The 19,035-nt window shown below is 36.9% G+C and overlaps 1 long non-coding RNA gene across 2 annotated transcripts in view; it reads right to left on the reverse strand.

Moving 5' to 3' along the window:
• LOC141378650 (uncharacterized) overlaps nucleotides 1–19,035 on the reverse strand; it is a 219,681-nt gene that overhangs the window by 18,217 nt on the left and 182,429 nt on the right. The window contains exon 5 of one of the 2 annotated variants that reach the window (XR_015478784.2): nucleotides 1,071–1,768. The exons of the other annotated variant lie outside the window; for it this stretch is intronic. This is a non-coding gene — a long non-coding RNA (uncharacterized LOC141378650). Of the gene's footprint in view, nucleotides 1–1,070; nucleotides 1,769–19,035 lie in introns of those variants that run through there. 2 annotated transcript variants of the gene reach the window in all.

The raw sequence follows: 19,035 nt of genomic DNA on the forward strand, positions 1-19,035 counted from the left end.
AGATTTAATAAAGAGAATCATCTCACAGTCAATGGTCGGAATGGGAACAAACAAGAACATGCAGAGAAAACCAGAGCATGGTCACAAACAGATGAATGGTCAATTTGGGCAGCAAACAACATAAAAAAGGGAAAACACGGGAACATGCTCACAATACAAATAAACAAGACAGATAAGCCTAGAAGTGCGTGTGCGTGCTGTGTAAATAGTCCTTGTAATCAGTCCATAATGATATTTCCGCTGTGTGTATGTAATCAATGGAAAACAGGAACCGGTGTGTGTGAGGTGTTTGCTGGGAGTTGCAGTTCGTTAGTGTGGTGTGTGTAGTTTTTCAGCAATCCGCAGCCGCTAAATCGCTGGTGATCATAACAAATAGGTTCCCTTTAGTATAATTTTGTCCATATGACACCATTGTTTTCGTTGCGATGAAACAAACTATTTTGGATAACTGTGTGAGAAAAGGCTGCCTGGCACTTAGCCATGTGGATAGGCAAAATGCAACTTTCTGGAAACAATGATGTCACAGTACCAGGAGGAATAACCCTGAGGGTACTGCTTACCTCCGTATGAAAGGCTTTCCCACTGTTGCCAGTTTGAGGACTTGAGATGCAGAGAGGAGTTGACCACAACGACAAGCAGGCACGTGCACACATAGGGCTCAACCTGTGCAGTGCACATGCCCTTTTTAGTCTTGGATAGAAAGTGCCTTTCCAAAATGATAAAAAGCAGGTTAATTGGTGCTTTTGAAAACACTATTGGTTGGGTTTAGGAAAGGAGAAGGGTGGGTCAGTCGATCTGTCAGTCAGTCAATACTTGAGAACAGCAGGTGTGAATGGCACTCGTGAGAGAAAATTGAGATGTCAAAATGCATCCACAGCGGCTTCTGGTAAATTCGCAAACACAAAAACTGCAAAAAACATACCTCCTGGAACTTATTCCACGATCTCCTTAAAATGTATAAAGCATTAAGTTTTCAGAATGAGCCTAGGTTGGTATTATTACTTTTTCCAGCCTTACTGGGCCTAGTGACCACCCATAGCAACATCCAGTTCAACCAGCCAACATTTCAGTAAATGAATAGCCATGCTTTAATCTGTCTAAACCACTTTTCAAATCAATCCTACACCCCAGAGTTTGCAACTTTACACGTGGTTGCTGTTAAGCATATTAGCGTAATTTGTCATTTGGCAACAAGTGATTTGGACCTGGAAACAACTAACATCATGATGTTGCCTGACAGTGACTGTTGCTGCTCAGTATCACGTTTCATAACAATCTAGTAAATCTCCTCAGACAGATGAGCTAATTCGCATCGATTTTGTTTATGGAATCACATACTCTACATGAAAGGCACCTCGTACTTATTATTTCTAGATTTTCCAGAATATCCTTCCGCACGCAATTTATTCAGGCTCTAGTGAACAAAAAACGACATGCATGTAAGACTTGTTCAAAACTAAACCACACCATTTCCCTCCAGGATCAGGCCTTTGAAAATCATCACAGGCCTTTGAACGTGCTCTTCATTTCAATACACAGGAACGTCATAGACAAAAAACCGCACTGTCAGCGGCCGCTGTGCCCACGGAGTCAGAAGATCACAGCGATAGCAGAGCCGGTGTGATGACGAAATGGTCTGCAGGGTTACTGGTGCATGGAGAGCCAAAAAGAGAAAGCTCAGATCTGGCACTGTCAACTGGGTAAACATGATCCACACACATCAGCAGCAATCTAACGCAACACGCCGCTTCCCTCCAACAAGAGAAATCTGGAAGATAAATGAAAGCGAATTAAAGGGAGGACAGATGAACACATCATCTTTTCATCCAAGAAAATCTATGCAATTTTCCCTTCTCCACCCAAAATGAAGAGGATATATGGTTAGATTGCAGAGCCATAGACACTTATATATACACAAATGCACTAACACTTGTGATGGAATACGCATCAGACGCGGGTTTGGATGATTGCCTCTGGCGATTGAGTTTATAGCTAATTGCTCATTTAAGTAATGTTACATTTACTCTCTCACTTTTAAGTTTCCCCTTCATTTCGCTCTCTCTCCATCATCAGCAAACGCAGTGGGAGGTGGTTTCGCCCTCTTTCAATATAAAGACACACACCCGTTGCTGCTGGCAGAGTTCCACATCAGTGCAAAATGAGGTGGATTTAGATGATCATTAGCAGAACATTTTAATATATATCTCTATGTGATGGCAGCTGTAAATGAAGGGGATTTAGTGTCCCATAATTAAAGGGAGAGTTCATGTTAAAATGAAAAATCTGTCATCATTTACTCAGCCTTTTGTTGTTCTAAACCTGATTTTCTTCTTTAAAACACTAAAGAAATGTTTTAATTCTGGATGTACTAAATATTTGGCATAAAATAAGTAATGAACACTTCATTTTTTTTTCTAAAGGACCTGTTGACATGGAATTCAACCACATTGTGGTAAAAACTAAAACAATACAAACATAAAAATAAAAAAAATAAAACATCTAAAAAAATAAAAAAAATGTAATGTAACAATGTAATGACACAAGAAGAAAGTTCTGAACTACTGAAATGTTTAATACTTTATATAAAAGTTTTTTTTCTTTTTTTTTTTTTTAATGGCATTTCAAAGGCACCTCTTGTATGGAGAATGAAGTTACATGAATTGCTCTGGTGTGAGTTTTTCCCAACAGAGTGTAAAAATCTTGATGGTTCTGTGGGTCTTGGTCTAATCTTTATTTTGTATTTTCTATTGGATTCAAGTCAGGTGATTTGCTGGGCCATTCTGCAGCTTGATTTTTGATCTCTAAAAGCATTTGAGAGTTTCATTGGCTGTGTTTTGAATCATTGTCTTGCAGAAATGCCCATCCTGTTTTTATCTTCATCATCCTGGTAGTGTAGATGTTGGACTGAAGCAGCTAATCTAGAGATTTCAGCTGGGCTTTCACAGCTTTTCTGCATCTCCCTCACTTCATGTGTTTAATACTTTTTTCCCTGCATTGTTTCATTTTATTAGGCATAACTTAATTTGTAAATTAATTAAACTTTTTTTTTTTTTTTGCATATATGGATTTTTTTTTTTTGTTACCAACATCCGGGGAAAATTTTTAGGTCAACAGCCTTTTTAGAACTATGTTTTCTGAGAAAAATGGTGACATGTTCAATACTTATCTTCTCTACTGTATATAATAAAACAAACGTGTGTATATATAATATAATATTTATATTTAAGATTATATAAAAAAAATTATTTTGTTGTTTTTTTCACAAAAATTATTCACAATAATGATATACAACATTGTTGCCATGATCTAAAACATTCTAATGTTTTCTTTTTTTTTTATTCCTATGAGTCTTGTGTGGGGATGCCCTCCAGCACGGAGTATAAATGAAACAAATTAAATGTGAGATTTCAGTTTTTCAGTCAAGAGCTGGATTATTTAGAGTTACATTACTGTATACGTGCTGTAAAATAAAAATTTAGAATTTTTTCACTCTGCTTTATTGCTACAACCCTAATGCAAAATTATTCCACTGTGAGGACATAATGTACATGATACAAAGGTTTTGCTTTAAAAGCAGCTTGGATGTATTGTTAAACTTCCTCTGTGTGATGGAATTTGAAAGCATGGGGGTGAGTAATGCTGCCCTCATGTGCTATGAGAACGGTCCTAAATACAATTTTGACATAAATAGCCTCTCGTGTCATATTTACTGCTAGAAATCTAATCTAAAAACAGAGTTTCTGAGTTGGGAGAATAGAGAAAAATGCTGGGTTTCACACAATTAAGTTTAAGGATTAGGGATTAAGTTATTTAACACATGTAGGTAGATTAAACACAAACTAATTAAGCTGTCCCTAAGAAATCTCAAGATTTGTGTTCTTTCAGCTTATTTTAAATAAATAGTTTGGACAAAAATATTTTTTGAGTGAGTGACCACTGCTGTTTATTTATTAAATATTATTTTTTTTCCACAAAGGCTAAATCACTGTAATGTAATGTGTATTTTCAATTTATTTGGCGCATTTGTGTATGGCCATACACCCCAAAGCGCTTCACAATCACTGTATCTAGCTGCTAAAGTGCCAAAGTGTATATTTACATAAACGGACAACCAATTGAATCAATATTGTTTTAGAATCAGTTAAAGGGCAACTTTTGTAAGCTGTTTGGACAGAACTGTGTGTAGGTAAAATGTGTCAACGGTCATCTTAGAGTGATATAAACTTTATAATGACATTGTGTGTGACTCATCATTGCAGAAAGGCTTGAATTAACTCCAGAACAAATACATCAAATAACCATTGAGAAAGTTCTTACTGTAGAAAGGGAGACTGGCTTCATTCCTGTCTGTCACTTTGCTGTTTATCTACTTGAAGGATCTATGCATCAGAGCAATAAACAGAAATCTTGATGGGTCTGACTCGCACGTCAAAATGGTAGGCGGGGAGAACCAGCTCATTTGCATTAAAGGCACAGGCAACAAAAACATCTATAATGTCCAAACAGATCAAGTTTCCCAGATCTAGAAAGGTCTAATAAATAATCGGAAGCATATTTTGAGCTGAAACTTTACTGACACATTCAGGAGACACAAAAGACTTATTGTAAATCTTAAAAAAAGGGGTAAAAATTTTTTTTGCCCTTTTTTTGCCCTTTCAATCAGCATGTAACTAAAATCTAGATAGTGTTGTGAATGTATATTCAGAATTATCTTTATAAACTATGTTTTATTATCTTTAAAAACACTTCCTCAAGGAACCCAGTGTACACTATGATTTCTATTCTCTCTATTAACAAAGCACTTCAACGCTACAAGCTCGCAATCACGACATCATAAGCGCAAAGCTGGAAATTTCCAATATCACTTAAAGGCAGGAAATACAGTATGAAGACAGAATTTTAAGCTTTGAGCATTGAAAGTGAATTTCAATGAGATACAATAACCACATGGACTTGATTATTACATTATTGCACACACATACACACACACTTTGAGGCGTTCCAAAATAAGTGTGAAACTCGCCCTTGTCAGACAGACTGGGGGTGCTAATGATGCGTGGGACTCGTAATTACTCACTTCCTCTCACACAGACCCCGACTCGTCAAAAACAGCCCCCCTAACATTAGTCTCCACCGTGTTTTCCTGGCAGGTCTGTGCCGGCTTCAGCAGATGCTTAGCTGCAAAGGAAGCTTTCTAACCACCGATGATTGCACGTCCTCCAGGGATCTGAAAACCCAGGCAGCGCACAGAAGCCAGCGAGCCGTCAGGAACCGCTCTACAATGTCCCCGCAGCAGGCACATCCACCGTGCATTTGGCACACACACACACACACACACTGAGCTGGCACACACCGGGCTCATGCTTGGGTGAGACTGGTGTGGTTTAGCAGCACCTGTTGGGGAATAAAAGAGAGCTGTGCATCGCGATTAAACGCCGCAGTCTGGAACGCCACATCGCTGGGGAAGACTCGCAAGTGTTTGTTGTGGGCCATGTGGTTTACTAAGCTGTGGGAATCGAAGGCTCTGCGTTCCTGCATGGGGGTTTTATATGGTTAAAGATTATTGCTGTGTTAAATAGCACCGTGTATTTCCCCAGTGGGAAGATTAGAGTTTTTTTTTTTTTTTTTTTTACGTCTTGCAAGCTGTTGCTCTCCTACCAAGCAGAAATTACATGCTGGTTCACAAGTTCTGTGTCATTTTGATCAGTTGTTGGTGAAGCATACAAATCAAGCACTTGAGTAAGAGTACAGATAACTTGATAAAATATGACTCCATTAAATACATAAAGCCCACCTTCTTGGTTTTACTTCAGTTTTTAATGCACTTATGCAATACAGGCGCTTCTGAAGAGTTCAGATGCAAAAACCTCTAAGTGCCGTCTGAAATTTTCTTCTAAAATGAGCAATCCCATATGTTCTCACTCCCATATGTAGGTTTAGTCATTTCATGTTTATGGTGATGAGTAGCCTATTTTTATTTCATTTAAAGGAATGAATAAATGATGAAAATTAACATTTAGAAGCAATTTTGACAGAACTGTGTGAGTATAGTGTGTCCACACTCATATTGGGGTGATATAAAGACAATAAGTCTTTATATTTATATACTTTTTTTAATTTATTGACGTTAAAATAGTACCCAAATCCCAGTGATTTTGAGGCCCACCACCTCCTGACATAGGAGTGCGGTTTCCCCGCCCACCAATTTGATTGACAGGTGCCATGTTTCCATAATAACATGTTTACACATGTCCAGAGAGCATTTCTTTTTTGCAATTAAACCGGGATTAAAATATATGTCCAACTTTCTGTGATTTTTATAAATTTAATAAATCAAAAACGTTAAAACAGAGCATGTTTGCAATAAAGTAAAATCACTATCTAATTCTTAACCAATATAATCACCACGTCCACATGTGTTAGTAAACTTGCATATACTACATGTGTATGTGCGTGTGTTTGACTCATCATTTCAGAAAGGCTTGAAAAAACTCCACCACATGAAATAAACTCCCTCTGTATTTTTAACTAATGAGCTGTATTTCAGCTTCTTTTGTGTCTGTCTCTATCACTGACTGCTGTTTATCTGCTGTAACGCTGAAGATTCGTTTTCTTTTAGGTTTAGTCTCTTTAGTAATCTGGGGTCATCACAGCGCAATGAACCACCAACTTATCCAGCATATGTTTTACGCAACGAATGCTGTTCTAGCTTCAACCCATCTCTGGGAAACATCCATACGCATACATACACAACAGACAATTTAGCTTACCCAATTCACCTCTAGCACATGTTTTTGGACTGTGGGGGAAACTGGAGCATCCGGAGGAAACCCACGCAAACACAGGGAGAGCATGCAAACTCCACACAGAAAGGCCAACTGACCCAGCCAGGGCTTGAACTAGTGACATTCTGGCTGTGAGGCAATTATGCTAACCACTGCGCCACCGTGCTCCCGTGCATAGCTAAAATAGCTAAAACAAACAATTCTTACTGATAAAATGCCACATCAAAAAGGTAAGTTTTCAACCTAGATTTAAAAACAGACAAAAATTAGATAGATGTAACTAGATATAGATGTAACAGAAAGGGGTAAAGCATTTCATAATCTAGGACCAGCAACTGGCAAAGCAAGGTCACCCCTGCATTTTAGCTTCGACTTAGGGGTGTAATGAACCATTTAGTGATTTAAAAAATTTGCACTTAGAGGTTTTTGAATTGAGTGAGTTGTAAACAGCAGATACATTCTGACTGAATTATTTAAATGAGTGAGTTTTCAATTGCAGACTCTCTCTGCCTAGATCATTTGAATCAGTGAGTGAGTCAGACCTACTGCATGCACATGAATCAAGAGTTTCCCAGAGATTAATATGTTATGCTTTTGAATTATTCTAAGCCCCCTGCATTCTGTTTTTATGCCTGGGCTTTAAAATATAGTCTATAAGAGCTGTTCAGTATTCCTTAAAAGCAAACGCGACTCATACATGATAGTAATATTTGGTTTTCTGTGAATATGCACCATATTTGTGAGAGTCTCTCTGCATCTCTCTTTGTTTCTGCTATGGCTCGATATGTGTGTGTCCTGGTGTGGGATATGGGGTCATACCTGTGGTCTGTGTGCCTTCATCTTCCAGAGATTATCCTTCTCATCTCTGTCATTTGCTATTCCTGAATGCTGTAATTTACCTTGCCACACTCTGTTTCCCATCTCACAAAACACACATGTACACACATCATGTTCCCAACCACATTCCCGCTTGAGCTCTCCGGGAAACAGAAACATAGAAAAGCCAGAGACATACAGCTGACACTTTAACTTAGGGAGCTGCTGTCAGATACAGAAACACTCATTAGATTTTTTGATGATGGATCAGTCCACATGTGGAATCTGTTGTGCCATAGTCTGTTCAAACCACTATATAATCTCTCTCTTTTTTTTTAATTACCATTTTAGCACAGTAGCACATATAATATACAATAATAATATTTTCTTTATTTAATTTTAATTAGAGTATAGGTTATTCAAGCGGACACCAGACTCAAGACATTGGATACTCTAATGTATTGTGTGTGTATATATATATATATATATTCATTTTCTTGTCAGCTTAATCCCTTTATTAATCCGGGGTCGCCACAGCGGAATGAACCGCCAACTTATCCAGCAAGTTTGTACGCAGCGGATGCCCTTCCAGCCACAACCCATCTCTGGGAAACATCCACAAACATTATTATTATTATTATTATTATTATTATTATTATTAATAATTATGGTATTGTTTATTTATTTGCTATTTTTTAGAAAAGTCTACTTTTACAATTTGACACATGCAAACCCCAGCAGAAAGTTCTAACCAGCAGGCCCATGTCATATACAGTACAGATACTTAATAAATATCCTACTTTAAATTAAAATAATTAATGTATGCTTTTTTTTACAAGCTTTGGAGACATTACATAAATTTTGCTTGGAAATAATAGGTCACCTATAGCTGTCACCATGAAGCTGTGTTCAAAATGACATCAACCTTTTCAAAGTGCACTGCGAAGGAAGCACAATTGTAAATTTGAAAATTACTAAAACTCAACTGTAAAAATACTTTGAAAGCAAATTACACCTAAGAGCGATGACTTTAATGATTTTTAAATTTTTTAATAATTCCAACTTTAAATGTTAGAATGTTCTAAATTAATAGGGCATTGGGGGGATAAGTGGGAATAGAACACAGCCAGGAATTATGTTTCTAATTAAACTCCAGAGGTGTTGTCGTGAGTGCTCAAGTTTGCGATGCAGTTTGCGAATGTTCGTTGGAGCGACGGATTTGGGAAACGGCAAATCAACAAAATATGTTTGTGACGACGGAACTTGCGACCTTAGTTGGCTAATGATGGTTTTGGGAAACGCACTCCTGCATGTCTTCGGACTGTGGGGGAAACCAGATATTCAGTGAAACTAAAACATGTAGTAGTAATAGGTACTTTTTACTTAAGAACATTCGTTTTTTACAGGCCTTACTTCTTTACTTTTCCTTGAGTCCAAAAGTGTATTAAGTACTTCAACTTTTACCAGAGTCATTTTAAACATGAGTATCTGTACTTCTACTTGAGTAAAGGATGTGTGTACTTTTGCCATCTCTGGTGTACGGTAAAAGAGAAATTATTATAGGCCTTGGAGTATAAATCAAAAATGTTTGTCCAAAATTGAACAAAGAGGGGCACAACCAAAATGCATAAGCTGTGGTGTCCTTTGTAATTTTACACTTACCACACATAGGTGCAATAGAAGAAAACATTTTGTGTAATTGGGTTTTGGTAAAGTGCAGGCGATGAATGACCTTGAACTGTATTAATTGGTGCCTACTGTTTACCAAACAGGACCGTAATGCAGTCAGGCACTTATCCCATAGTTTCACTTATAACTCAGTTCCAAGTTCACCCTCCCAAGCCAGTTTAAATTTCTCATTAGAAGCTGCTAAAAGGGTGTCAAACTACCCAATACAATTTGAAATGAGATAAGTGGACTGAAGAGAGTTGAGGAAGACATCAAAAACACATGTTCAAATATCAAATTCGAGATTTCACATAATACTTAATCATTTAAAATAACTTATTTTATTTTATTCAGAAGAATGGGAACATTCTAGAGTCATCGACTTCACCACTTCAGCGATATCCAGTAAATCAATTATCCAGACTCAATAACACTGCGCCGCTTACAGCTTCTTTTCACACAGGGACTGTCCATCTTACCCATTTCTGCTGCCTTGTGTATAATTTACAATCATAGATATGAAACGGGCAAGGTAATGAAGCTGCCGTACATTTTCTATAAACGCCATGTTGGCAAGATTCATGGAAGGAAAAACTTCACACTTCAAAAATTAATTCCATACACTCAAGCCACTTCATGTGCAGGTCAAAGAAATTGTCGACTTGAGGTCAGCAGAGTTCAAATGGTCTCAACTAAGTATAAATCAAACAAACTTTGTCCTTGTCCTTAGGCGGCGAAAATAAAAGACGAGAGAGAGAAAAAAAGAGGCAGAAACGGTGTGGCTTTGACTAACAGCCTCATTCTGTTTTCAATTTGTCCTGTCAGTGTTTTTGTGGAGCAGCGTTTGATGGAAGTATGAAGGAGGGGTTCGAACTGTTCGCACTAATCACATTAGCTCTTACTCAGCCTCTGGCAGCTTTCAGTAGGACGTCCCATTCCAAAATATTGATTCTCTACGGAGAGGTATGATCCAAAATATTGTTCTAGTTCCAACATGCGAGGAAACGTTATACCCGTTTCTTCAACCCGAAGAGAAAATAAACTGCAGCGGCAGATATGACACAAACCCCAACAACAAACCCCTACCATGACACAAAATATCTGTCTTTTATCTCCGGCGAACAGGGACTTTTTTGTTTAGAGGGCTTGACCTAGATAAACCGCTACACGACCAGTCAACATTTGAGAATAATAATAAAGTCATCAAAACTATCAGATGACACAAATGGAAGTGTGGGAATTATATACTTACCAAAGAAATGTTCAATTTAACCTCATAAATGTCCATCTTTGGAATTATATTGAGAGACATATTGTCCACTGTAAAAAAAAAATAATAATAAAAAAAAAAAAATATATATATATATATATATATATATATATATATATATATATATATATATATATATGTTAATTATTATACGTGTTTTCCATTTATTTATGTTTGTTTATTGCATTATGGGATCTCTGCTGTCAACTTTCGATGTTGAAAATGTAACTATATAGTTTAACAAAGTAACTTTTATTGACATTTTAGTAGTTTGAAAATGTAAGAACTATTTATAAAGAAATAAGTGTGTAAAATAACTAAAAATGTAAAACAAGGTTTTTTGTACCATAATATACAACACCAACTCAGAAAATATAACATTTTAAACTATTCAAAAATATTAATAAAAGTCACTTTTTCTAACTTTAAGGTTAAAAAAATGTTGGAAGAAAGCTCAAGATCAACTGAAAAGATCAACTGAAACCGCAACTGAAAAGCATTAATATAAAACAAAAACATAAATTACAAAATACTGAAAAAACTATTAATTAATGGATATTTTTACATTGAACCAAGTCATTGTCCATAAAGTTAAAGCATTTATTTTTAAGCCTAATTGGAAAGAGTCGAGCATGTCTAGACTTTTGACTGTCAGGATATTTTTCCTGTTTATTTCTATCTGTTTCTTTAAAGGGTCATGAAACCCCCTCTTTCAGTCTACCTCAGAATTTTCTCCAAAAATGCTTCATGATGGCCGTGAAGCACCATGGGCAGAGGGAGGAGTGGGCATGACCAGCAGAGTAAGGGAAAAAGAAGGGTTTTTATCAGATGGCTCACCAGCTGAAGATAAAAAAAAAATCCAGTACAAAATGTGAGACGATGCATAATTTTATAGTTCACATGCAGAGTTAAAATGCAAAGAAATACACAGTAAGTGATTTAATATTGTTACATATACAATAGGCTGATCATAATTTCATATAATATATAATCACAACTTGTTATATCATTATAAAGATAATCATGTTTATATAAACACTATAAATGAGCAAAAATTCTCTCCTCCTGAAGCCCGGGTTTAATGCAGACAACGTGAATAGCAGTACACCAGGTCTCTTTCCCTATCTATTCCAACCATTAGCCCTGCTGGTAATCTGGAGGATTTTAAACATGTGCGAACATGGCAGCATGGCAATGTGTCTGAATGGTAAAGTACTCAACTGATAAAAGTCTGCCATTCTCCAATTCTCGAACAGCTTTTACAGTTGACTGTGTCGGTGGCCTGACTGCTTCGTGGAGAAAGCCATGCAACACACTTTGTGGATGACATGGAAACAAACACATACAAGCCTTCATGAAAAGCTAAATACTTCATGCTGTGCGCTGTCCCACAGCTTTTAGCAGGTATGTGGTTTGTCCATATTAGTCTGTCCCCGGAAAGCACGTGCAGTCATGATTAATTAAGAAGCAGGGTCTTCCCATAGGATAAGAAAACTCAGCTATGAATAATAATGAGAAACTGATGCATCATCACTCCACTAGCAGATTCGCGATATGTCACCGATTTTGATCCGGCCCCAATAATTATTTTAATCCCGGAAGATATAATTAGCTGACAAAAGCAAAAAAAAAAAAAAAACAAATTCACATTTTTCCCCACAATTAAAGCTGACAGATGCTAATGTTGTCTTTAAAAATTCTCAACACACACAAATCAGTTAAAATCTTTAAAAAGTACTCCAGTCTTGACCCTTTAATGGGACCTTTTGACATATTATTGAACTATAAAAAAACAACAACTCACATTTCAGTTCTTAAAATTATGTCAGTTTAAAATCAGCTTATACTGAAGCCAGTAAATAAGAGGCTGCAGAATGAACCACTTCATTATGCAATAATGTTGCTAAACTCCGCCTCCACAGAAGAAGATCAAGACCTACTTGTTCATCAGTGTCTGTTTTGCAGAAAGTATGCAGAAGGTAAATAATGAGAGAGGCAAATACAGACATTTGCTGAAAACAAATGCTGGACAAGAGCCAAGCTGTGTAATAACCAACACAATCTCACAGCAATTCGTAACTTTTTCATTTAGTGGCTAATTCGTACAAATTCGTACGATCTAATTCGTACATTTTAGTATGATTTGCGTATCCCCCAATGACGGTTGAGTTTAGAGGTGGGGTTAGGTGCCACGCCTCCTTTTAAAAATCGTACATTTTCTTACGACTGAACTCAAACGAATTCGTACGAATTAGCCACTAAACTGCCAAAACGTAAAATACTTACGTTTTCTCGTGAGATCAGGCTGGTAATAACACAGTCTTTGCAATGCCCTCCTTCTGATGCCAGGAAAGAGAGCATGAGCTTTGAAATTAAGCTGTACAATTAGATTACCAATTACTTTATAAAAATCTGCATGAACTGGAAATTGCAAAGACTTTTATTTCAATATTCTTAATATTAAGTAAAGGGAGAGTCTTTTCTTTCTTGCATAAATCCCTGGTAGCAAACGAATGGTATGAGGAGCATAGATAAGAATATTGTGTCTGAAGCTGTCAAACTGATATCAACAGAGAAGAGCCGCCACTCCAAACACAGTGAATGGTGAAGTGAATGGTCAGACTTTGAAGATTAAGAGTGGACTAACATTATTCATTCATTAACTTTCCTTCGGCTTAGTCCATTTATTCATCCGGGGTTGGAATAAACCGGCAACTTGTGTGGATTAACTATTCACATAGAGAGTAACTATGCGTGCTAACAAAATAAACATTGTAAAGATTTTTTTCCACAGACTTTATTGTGCAAATCTTGATAACATCATAAGTGGAACACAAAAAATTATAAAACAAAATAAATAAGAATTGTTAAAGACTCTTTCAGATAATTTCAAGAGTTCACAGTAAGCTGATGATTGATTATAAAGCTTGTTTGGCATGCTGTCCTAGAAAAGAGACCCGAGCACATAAGATCCTCGAGCCTGGGGCTCTCTTTGGTTTGCAGGGCGAGAGGGGAGTTTGAGCTCAGGTACAGTAGATCTCGAAAACTGCTGTTTGTAGCTAATGAACAATTAGGGATTGTCATAAAGAGATAACTACTTACTAGGTGCATGTCTATAGTGCCGATTTGGATTAGTCAACTAACTTAAGTTGCATGTTTTTGGATGGTGGGAGGAAAATGGGGGAACCGGGGGAAACCCATGCGAGCACAGGGACAACATGTAAACACCTTACAGAAATGTCAACTGGTTTGTTAAGGACTAGAACTGGGGATGTTCTTGCTGTGAGGTAACAGTGCTAACCACTGGGTTGCCGTGATACCCATCTAGGAAAAGAGGAGGAGTAGGGGTGCAAGGGGGCTTTCTTCTAAACGAACCTAATTGTGGTATGAAACGGGTTATTTATGGAGACTTAGGAATTGTCTGATTGGTGAATCATGAATTGGCTGATGAGGGACCAGCCGTGATCAATCATAAGCATGTGATCCTCTTGAAATTACTTTATAAATAAATACACTTCACTTGTGTAATTCCTGCAGCATCACTAACACCATATTGACAAAAAAAAAATTGACTTTAATCTAACTTGAATTCAAGAATTTATATTAATCTAAGAACATAAAATAAGAGTGTCATTCATTCATTAATTCATTTTATTTTATCAGGGGTCGCCACAGTGGAATGACCCACCAACTAATTTGGCATATGTTTTACACAGCAGATGCACATCCAGCCACAACCCAGTACTAGGAAACACTAGGACACACACACACACACACACACACACGCACACCCACACGCACGCACACGCACACACACACCCACACCCATACTCCCACAATTTTTTCAATTTTGGTCACAAAAAAAAATTACAGGTATAATTGTGTGTACATTTAAATCTGAATTTAATCGTTCTCCATTCCTCTTTTACACAGTGGTGATATCTAAAGCGCATGTTCGTGGTCTTATCCAGATTTCAGTGGCCACAAGGTGCATTCCAGAGGAAACAGCAGACATGCTTGTTTGACCTCGGGTCTCACCTGGTTGCCAGGCGACAGTGAGGTCTGTCTGTCCCCCTGCTGTGAGCCTGAGTCTGAGTCATAATCACATTCACACTGGGGTCAGATCGTCATCACACACACATGCACACACATGCACAACCACACACACACACTTGTTTTCATGGTTCATAGTAACGGTAGACGTAACAATTTTTATGCTGTGCAAACTGTATAATCCTGTTATACTGACCCTAAACCCTAACCCCAGCCTTCATAGAAAAAACACGTACACACAGTGGCTCAGTGATCAGCACTGTCACCTCACAGCAAGAAGGTTGCTGGTTCGAGTCTCGGCTGAGTCAGTTGGCATTTCTGTGTAGAGTTTGCATGTTCTCCTCATGTTTCCTCTGGGTGCTCCGGTATCCCCCACCAGTCCAAAGACATGTGCTATAGGTGATTTGAATAAACTAAGTTGTTCGTAGTGTATGTGTGTGAATGAGGGTGTATGGATGTTTCCCAGTACAGGGTTGCAGCTGAAAGGGCATCTGCTGTGTGAAACGTTTTCTTGATAAGTTGGCGGTTCATTCCGCTGTGGTGACCCCTGATAAATAAAGGGACTAAGCTGAAGGAAAATAAATGAATCAATGAAACAGGCTTACTGTACATACAAATATCCATATACAACCTGTCATCATTATACACACATTTATTCCCAACAAGTGTTTCAGTGTTATTTTATTTCAAAATTTCTATTTAATAATAAAAAATAAAAAAAATGCTGTACTGTATGTATAAATTATGTTGGAGAAAAAAACTTTCATAATGAATTTCATAATAGATTTATTTCAATGAAAGATTACAATTTTGTCCATTTACTTGAATAAAATCTAGAAAAATAAATAAATAAAAATGTTTAAAAATTTTTTTGTATATTTAATTTCCAATTGTTCTGTTCGGTAAATAGTTAGAGATTTGTGATTTATCTGAATGAAAAAATAAAATAAAATAAAACAATTTTTTTACAGCTTACTTTGCTCATATTCACCAAAAACTGCCAATAATTTGGCCATGGCTACATCTGGGTGTTTTATTAAGTATTTATTATTACCTTTTATTAATATTCTTTTATATAATAACCTTTATATCAGGTGGTTCGAAAAACTCATCCATTGCTGACAAAGCCTAGAATTTGACCCCTATATGAGCTCATGTGTCCTATTTTTGAAAGAATGCCATCATAAATTGTGAAAATAACTGATAGAAGGTTTTAAGACAAGTTTAATTTACAGTATAATTATTTAAACAAACAAATTCTGACTGAGGAAATGAGCTAGCCAGTTTGTTATTTGTCTACGGGCTACTGTTTTCTATTTATTACAAGTTTATTTACTTATTTTTCTAAATGATGAATAATAATACATTTGTATTTTCAAAATAAGTATTTTTTTAGCAATTTTTTAAAAACTCAAATCTCATAACATTATTTATAAAACTGTAATTTATTAGAATTTATATGCACATACACTTGCATGGGAAGCACTTTTATTTTATATAATATAAATATTTTACCAAGTTGTATCCATAAGGGCTTAACTTTCTGAAGTCTGTATTTTCACAGGTTCCTGCAATAAGTCAACTTAATTTTATGTCTTTTATTTTATAAATAGTTTAAATAAATAAATAAAAAGTCATTGGAATGATCTCATTTTCAATTGGAAAGTGTCTCAAAGAATATTCATCCACAGCTCTGTAGGACTGACCGACAATGACATTGCCACCCATGGAAAATGAAACTAAAATAAACCTAAAAAAAACAGAATTTCTCAAGCTGTACAGCAGATTAAATAAATAAAGGCCAGACTTTGAAAAGTCCTTTATACTGTGACAAGCTTTTTCCCCTCGCAGGCATCAAAACCCAGAGCACCAAACCGTATCATGTCTAATAGCTTGTTTGCTCTGCCGCCACGCTTGGTCGTAGTCCAAGAACAGATGGCAGGAAAGTCACCGCACTTCGCGTTTTTAGGTTGAATGTTTGCCCGGGCCGGCCGTGTTTATCAGAACGCTGGTCACTCTCTGCATGTCTGGGTCTCTAAGGCCACTGTGGCATCTTTCCCCATTGCCTTTTAGAGCTTGCCTTAAATGCAGTCGTTTAGGAACGACAGATGTGAGGAGAGAGGGAAAGCAAAGGTTAAAGTGTCCTGAAACCTCCTGCTTCAGCAATGTTTTTCACACACACACATTGGTGGGATGGAGTGCAATGCAGAGAGCAGCAATTACAGCCGTTGAGTTTGAGTGCACATTTACCAAATATGTAGATGGCAAAAGCAACACGCCAAACCAACTTCCTGCATCGCAGAAAAATGGAAACAACATTTTTGTGTTGGCAAAAAAAAAAAAAGGTGACACTTTACAATAAGGTTCATTAGTTAATGCATTTACTAACATGAACTAATCATGAACAACACATGTACAGCATTTATTCATCATAATTGAACATTTACTAATGCATTATTAACATCCAAGTCCATGCTTGTTAACATTAGTTAATGCACCATGAGTTAACATGAACTAACAATGAACTACTGTATTTTCATTAACTAACGTTAACTAACATGAACAATTAAAGTAGTAAATTTATTGTTCCTTGATTGTTCATGTTAGTCAATGCATTAATTAACATTAACCAATAAACCTTATTGTAAAGTGTGACCAAAAAAAAATTGCTTGGCAATTTCCAAAAATCTAACTTGTTTTATTAAATTATTAGAATGACCATATTTTATCCTCAACCTACTGTAGAACAAAACAGTAATTATAGTAAGAACAAAACAGTAACAATAGTAATATTATTAACATGTTAATGATAAAATTGAAAAAAAAAACAACAACATACAAACAAAAAGCCATCAGCTTCTCTATTTTTTGCGATCCCTGGGGTGATAACGTTATATTAAAGTCACAGCAATAGCGTCAGATGCAGCAGATCGATTTTATGGCACAAGGTTAAACTTTCTGACACCTTTACAGCACTCACGTACATTAAAAATAAATACAGGCCACAACTGAACATGGAGGATACTGTCCAAGTGGCATTCTCTAAAATTAAATGATGACTAGACTTGGGCCTTTTGGTATGTGTGCGCTGTTGTGTTTATATATTTATAACCCCCTCAGAGAATACTGGGCTGAAAAGTTTGAGAACTCCTGACCTAGCAAACCACTGATCTAAACCCATCCCTGGGATTTTCAAAAGAAAACGTAAGAGAAGATTATTCTGTCAGCTACATTGCTTTACCTTAATTTTGCATTGCTATTATCTCTTCTCTAGAACCATGCTTTTGCCAGACTTGAAAACAAGTGTAGGGTTAATTATACCAAGAAACTGCAGTGAAATGTGGATTGCAGTATATTTTTGTGTCCATTTTTTAAAAGCTATCAGGCAAAAGCAACTTTTGGAACATTAGACACAGCCATTAGACATTTATATATGGCATAGACTAAAGCAGAGGTGTTTCTGTGACTTGTAGATTTTACATTTAATAAATAAATTTTAAGGACCTATTTATTGGGGGTGGGGTTCTGGATGTTGAACAATTGAAGAGATCATTTATTATTTTTTTTGAAAGAGTGTTTTGTGTGTATGTTTTATGTCAATTTGTTGTCACTACTAGTTTTTTGTGTGGTACTGTAATGAAATGGCGACACTTGACTGCAAACAAAATCTAGCTTTGGGTATAAATAAAATAACTTCACCTATATTTGAGTGCTTTAAACACATCACTCACTCACATCACTCACTCACTCACTCACTCACTCACTCACTCACTCACTCACTCATTCATTCATTTATTTATTTTTTCTAAAAATAAACCAGGATCAAAAGCTGTGCAATCTTGCCATCCGCACATTGACATAGCTGTGTGTTTATATCCACCCAAAATTATTATTATTGATTGACATGTGTGTGTAAAGCCTGGTTTATACTTCTGCGTCAAGTGACCGTCATGACCCACGGCACATGCAACGCGCGTAGCTGTGCATTTATACTTCTGCACGCTGTCTCTGTTGGTCTGTATTAACACTTCCGAAACGCTAGTTGGCAGTGAGGTGTTAATGTTTCTCTGTGTCGAGTTTCTTTGCTGCTGTTTTGCTTTTCCTGAACACTTCCGGGATGTACAAGTGGCTCAAACTCGCTCATTTTGAGGCAGGAACTGGCGGATGTGCAACAACTTTAACTATGAGGTAAACACAAAACAAAACTTTCCATCAGGAGCTCCTTCACGGGACTCCACACTTGTAAACAATCGCTCCATTGGGCTCGCGTCCAGCTCGCGCCATTCGCGTGGCTCTTGGTCACGCCCAGACTCGTCAGTGCTACCAAGCCGACCAATCACAGAGCTTGCGCTACGCGTCGTTGCGATGTGTAGTTACAATTTTTGAGAGGTGCACGTCAGCGACCCCAACGGCCACGGCGAAGGGCTATGCGTCAGCGCCGTA

This window comes from Danio rerio, chromosome 2 (assembly GCF_052040795.2).
Source record: "Danio rerio strain M-AB ecotype USA chromosome 2, GRCz13ab, whole genome shotgun sequence".
In the NCBI taxonomy this organism is placed as follows: domain Eukaryota; kingdom Metazoa; phylum Chordata; class Actinopteri; order Cypriniformes; family Danionidae; genus Danio; species Danio rerio.